Here is a 6,151-nt window from a genome sequence, read left to right as displayed (position 1 = left end):
AGGCAAAGAGTCTAGGTTTTTTTTATTTTTTTTTTAAGGGAATCACTGCAGGCAACTAGGGACAATATTGTAAATGTTGCCACCATTTTCCACAGGCAGTGGTCATTGACGCCGATATCTCACTCCTAAGGGTAGGCAAGGGTGCATCTCCTGCAGGCATGTGGCTGCAGACCTGGTCTCTATGATGCTCGCCTGTGTGCCGCTTTGGTCCCTGCATCAGTGATTGCCAATTGGCACAGGAAATTTCCTACAATGGGGGAATGGACAGAGCAGCTCTGCCAAGGAACGATTGGCAGACGATTGGTGAGTACCTCCAGGAAAGTTTGTTAGAGATCTCTGGATGATTCTCTTGAAATCTCAGTGTGCATTAACACATTGTTCCACCACACTGCTTAGCTTCACGGAATGCGAAGCACACACAAATACAGCTAGTCTTGTACAACATTCCCTCTAATTTTTTTCCATCCGTGTGTTATTTGCAGCACCAATATCGAGGTGATGTGTGCCACCAGTACAAACAAAAAACCTAAATTGCTGGTCATACTTAAGCAGCTTTCTGTACCCTTCTACTAACAAGCTGCAGAAGCTGCATCTGAAGGTGACTCTCCTAGGTATTCATTCTCACTAATCTATGTATTATGTATCACTTTTTGCTAAAAACTAATACTGGGCCTTGTACCATTTTCTGTTACAAGAGCTATGCAGATAACTGCCATTGAGCATGTGGATTGTAAAAGCCCGAGTTTTCTAATTTGCAAGATTATATTATAGCACTTTCTGCTAGGGAATCAGATCATGGCTTTGTCAGTAATTGAATAGGACAACATTGAATCTTTTCCTATGCATCTAGATATATTGAACATGCATGGGTGGCGGGTATCATAGGCAAGGGTAGGCTCAGGGCCAGCCCTGGCTTTTTTGCCGCCCCAAGCAAAAAAAACCCAAAAAACCTGCAGACGTGCCCCGGGCAGTGGAGTGTGCACCCCGGCTAGCGGGGGGGGGGGGGGGAGGGGGAGGGAGCGGGGGGGAGAGAGAAGGGGTGTGCTGCTCCGGTTGGTGGGGAGGGATGGAAGCGGACTGCTAGGCTTGCTGCAGACCTGGCACCGGCTGGGCAGATGGAGCGGGCAGCTGGCTTCCAGCAGGGCGCTCCCCTCCTCTGCGCCGCTGCCCCCTACAGGGTGGCCAGGGCGGCGAACAAAAAAAATAAAATTAAAAAAAAGGGTGGCCGTGCTGCCCTAGGATTGGGCGGAATGCCGCCCCTTAGAATCTGCCGCCCGAAGCACGAGCTTGCTTGGCTGGTGCCTGGAGCCAGCCCTGGGTAGGCTGTGCCTTCCCAAACAGCCTAGCATGGCCTTGCCCATGCTCCGCCCCCAGGCAAGGCCTCCTCCTGTGTTCCTAGAGTGCTCTGCCTTGGCTGGCCCAGGCTGACTGGCCTGTCTCCTGTAGGGAGTCAGGGCGGCTGGTGCTGGAGCCATGCTGCCTGGAGCATTGGGGCTGGGAGCGCTGCTGCCTGACACACCAGGGGCTGGGGCCTCGCCCCCCTGCTGGGGCCAAGGGCCATGGTGGGGGTGCTCTGGGCTCCTGCGGGGGAGGGCAGAAAGGGAGGGATGGGGCCTTGGGCACAAGGGGAGGGATCAGAGGCTAGCCTCCCGCAATGGCCACCTGTGTGAACATGTCAAAGCACTAAATCCTGTTACCCTTCTGTATAACTCAGCTAAACCGGAGCGGTTCTACTGCAGAAAGAGTGGGCAGGCGGCAGTGGGGAGAGGCGTCTCTCCCCACTACAGCCCCTGACCTGGGAGAGAGAGGCATCTCTCCCTGCTGCAGCCCTGGAGCTGGGGGAGGGAGTTGCCGCAGCCCCACACGCCCCAAGCTCCCCCATCACCAACCCCACTGCCCCCACCTACCCCCTATTCTTCACCTCACCCCACTGCCATCTTCCAGGCCCATCTGTGGCCACACCCCTGAGTACAGCATGCACACCTGCGTGGCTCTGCTAATTAAGTGTGTGGCCCTTGGTGGCCTCTTTTGTGGTCACCAGGTGCGTACCTTAAAGAGAATCTAGGTCTTGTACATTTCTATCCCTTCACCCACGTCTAGAATATACAGAGCAAAGGACAGCTCTACCTCATATAACCGAGCAGCAGCAACTCAAAAAGATAACTTACCAGAGCTCTTCTCTCCTGCATCATATGTGCCAGAGATGGACTGCTGGGACTGGCTAGACCCTTCCGAAGTGGAAAAGAGGTCCTGTCTCGCTGCATCACTGGACGACTCTGCCATGTGCTCCACATCATCCTCCAAATCACCCTCTTGTCCACGACTTTGTCCTCTGGGTTGAGTCCACTGTCTGCTGTCTCCAGCCCCGCCAAAGTATCCATGGGGCTCTTGGTGGTAGAGGTGAGGTCTACTGCCAGGGATGGTGTCTAGCTCCTAATAGAAGCAGCAGGTCTTTGGCACAGCATCAAAGTGACAGTTTGACTCCCTTGCCTCCTAGTAAGCCTGCCTCAGCTCCTTTAGCTTTGCATGGCACTGATGCGTGTCTCATTTCTAGCCCTTCTCCAACAAGTCATGAGAAATCTGCCCATAGGTACCAAAGTTCCTACGGCTGGAGCGGAGCTGGGACCGCACCGCCTTCTCTCCCCACAGCACCAGCAGATCCAACAACTCAGGTGTGCTCCAAGCGGGAGAGCATTTGCTGCGTGGAGCCACCATGGGCAGCGGGAAAGATGCGATGTGAGCTGTCTACGCCAAGCAAATAGGAAGTGGAATTTCAAAAATTCCCAGGCCTTTAAAGGGGGAGGGATGGATGCCTGGGTACTGGGTGCAGGGCAGCTGAGTTCGAACTGCTGACCAGACCGGTCAGGATGGACATTGTGGGACATCTCATGGAGACCATTTACAGCGACATAACCAAGTGCAGCATTTACATTGACACTTTGTTGATATAACTTTGCTGCAAAAAGCTCTACGCCTCTCATCGAGGTGATTTTATTTTGTTGGCAAAGCAGGAGAGTTTTGTTGGCAGAAGACACATTGCACTGTGTACACCGTCACTGTTTTGTTGATGAACCTATGTGATGTAGACAAGGCCTTAGAGAGGTGGATTATATGCCCACAGGAGAACCCCTCCCATCAGTGAAGCATTTCAAGTGTAGACAAGCCCTTAGACAAGTTAGATGTCTTCAAGTTGGCAGAGCCTGATGAAATACATCCTAGAACACTTAAGGAACTGGCAGAAGAGGTCTCTGAGCCATTAGCAATTATCTTTGAGAACTTGTGGATGACAGGCGAAGTCCCAGAAGACTGGAAAACCGCAAATATAATACCTGTCTATAAAAAGGACAACAAGGACAACTCAAGGAATTATAGACCAGTCAGCTTCACTTTGGTATTTGGAAAGATAATGGTACAAATAATCAAACAATCAATTTGTAAGCACCAGAAAATAAGGCAGAGGTGGGCAGACTACAGCCCACGGGCCATATCCAGCCCGCAGGACCATCTTGCCCGGCCCTTGAGCTCCCGGCTGGGGAGGCTAGCCCCCGACCCCTCCCTTGGTGTTCCACTCCCCCACAGCCTCAGCTCACTGTGCCGTCAGCGCTTTGGGCAGCGGGACTGTGAGCTTTTGTGGGCAGCGCGGCTTCAAGAGCCGCCAGGCACCAGCCCTCCATATAGTTTTGGAACCCTGATGTGGCCCTCAGGCCAAAAAGTTTGCCCACCCCTGAAATAAGGTGATAAGTAAGAGTTGAAAGGATTTGTCAAGAACAAAGCATGTCAAACCAACCTAATATCCTTCTTTGACAGGATAGCAAGCCTTGTGGATGGTGGAAGCAGTAGAGGTGATTTGTCTCGACTTTTTGATACTGTCTCACATGACCGTCTCATAAACGAACTAGGGAAATATAGCCTAGACGAACCTACTATAAGGTGGATGCACAACTGGTTGGAAAACCCTACTCAGAGAGGAGTTATCAATGGTTCAGAGTCAAGTTGGAAGGACATATCGAGTGGGGTCCCACAAGGGTCTGTCCTGGGTTGGGTTGTATTCAATATCTTCATAAATTATTTGGATAATGGAATAGAGAGTACACTTATAAAGTCTGCAGAAGATACCAAGCTGGGAGGGGTTGCAAGTGCTTTGGAAGACAGAATTAGAATTCAAAATTATCTTGACAAACTGGAGAAATTGTCTACAATAAATAGGATGAAATTCAATAGGGACAAGTGCAAAATACTATGCTTAGAAAGGAATAATCAATTGCACAAATACAAAATGGAAAATTACTCCCTTGGAAGGAGTACTGCAGAAAAGGATCTGGGGGCAACAATGTAATACTGTTGCAAAAAAAGCAAACATCATTCTGGAAGTGTTGTATGCAAGACTTGAGAAGTAATTCTTTCACTCTGTTCAGCACTGATAAGGCCTTAACTGGAGTTCTGAGCACTGCACTTCGGAAAAGATGTGGATAAATTGGAGAAAGTCTAGAGGAGAGCAACAAAAATGATGAAAGGTCTGAAAAACATGACCCGTGAGGAAAGATTGAAAAAAAAATAGGTTTGTTTAGTCTGGAGAAGAGAAGACTGGTGGGGGGGACGGACATGTTAACACTCTTCAGGTACATAAAAGGTTGTTATAAAGAGATAAATTGTTTTTCTTATCTACTAAGGACAGGACATGAAGTAATGGGGCTTAAATTGCAACAAGGGAGATATAGGTTAGACATTAGGAAAAACGTTCTAAAGGTAAGAGGAGTGAAGCGCTGGAACAAATTACCTAGGGAGGTTGTGGAATCTCTTTCATTGCAGGTTTTTAAGAACAAGTTAGACAAACACCCTAGCTATTTTGGTGCCCTACACAGCCCTCCCGGTTGGACTGGCCCCAGGCCTTCACGGGGGGGCTGTGTGGGGCCCTGCCCCAGGCCTCCGTGGGAGGGGGTTGACCCAAGACCTCCGTGGGGGACAGAGGGGAGGGGGACAGGCCACTTCCTGAGGGAAGTGGAGTGACCCGGCCCCAGCCTGCTCCGTTCCCCTGGCTCCCAGCCACGCCGCCGGCGGGTGTGGGGAGGCAGTTCCCCCCTCATCCCCAAGCCTGGGAGCCCGCAGGAAGTAGCCAGCCCCCCGTCCCCCACGGAGGCCTGGGGCCCCAGCCTGCTCTGCTCCCCTGGCTCCCAGGCTTGCGGGGAGGCAGGGGCGGCTCTAGCCATTCCACCGCCCCAAGCACGGCGGCACGCCGCAGGGGGTGCTCTGCCGGTCGCCGGTCCCGCGGCTCCGGTGGACCTCCCGCAGACGTGCCTGCGGAGGGTCAGCTGGTCCCACGGTTCTGGTGGACCTCCCGCAGGCGTGCCTGCGGATGCTCCACTGAACCCACAGGACCAGCGGACCCTCCGCAGGGAGGGCTGCGGGAGGTCCGCCGGAGCCGCCTGCCGCCCTCCCGGCAACCAGCAGAGCGCCCCCCGTGCCATGCTGCCCCAAGCACGCGCTTGGCGTGCTGGGGCCTGGAGCCGCCCCTGAGGGGAGGAGAGAGGGGGGAACCACCCCCCAGCACTCACCGGCAGCGTGGCTGGGAGCCAGGGGAGCGAAGCAGGCTGGGGCCGGTTCACTCCACTTACCATGCAGTGAGTGCAGGGTCGGTCAGGCCTGGCTGCAGTCTTCAGGGGTCCTTCAGGGGAGCGGGGCTGGGATGGAGTAGGGGTGGGAAGAGCTGGGGAGTCCTTACTGCGGCAACTCCCAGCCCTGTGGCCCCTTCCACCCCCCCATGGCAGCTCCCTGCCCCAGCTCACCTCCGCTCCGCCTTCTACCCTGAGCATGCCTGTGCCACTCAACTTCTCACACCTCCCAGGCTTGCAGTGCCAATCAGTTGTTTGCGTCGCCAATCAACTGTTTGGTGCAGCAAGCCTGGGAGGAGAGGAGAATTAGAGCACACCCCCCCCCCCGTTACTTGCTGCAGTCGGCCCTCCCCACGCCCCCCTGCGCCCCAGCTCCCCTCCACTTCACCACCTCCCCTGAGTGTGCTTTTAGGCACCCGCAACCACTTGGCGCCCCAGGTGGCTGCCTAGTTCGCCTAGTAGTTGCACCGGCCCTGCTGCCAACATAGCACTGTCCATGCCGGCGCTTAGGTTGGGGTAACTTACGTTGCTCAGGGGAGTGG

Source organism: Mauremys mutica, chromosome 4 (assembly GCF_020497125.1).
Source record: "Mauremys mutica isolate MM-2020 ecotype Southern chromosome 4, ASM2049712v1, whole genome shotgun sequence".
In the NCBI taxonomy this organism is placed as follows: Eukaryota; Metazoa; Chordata; order Testudines; family Geoemydidae; genus Mauremys; species Mauremys mutica.
This window is presented reverse-complemented; position numbering follows the sequence as displayed.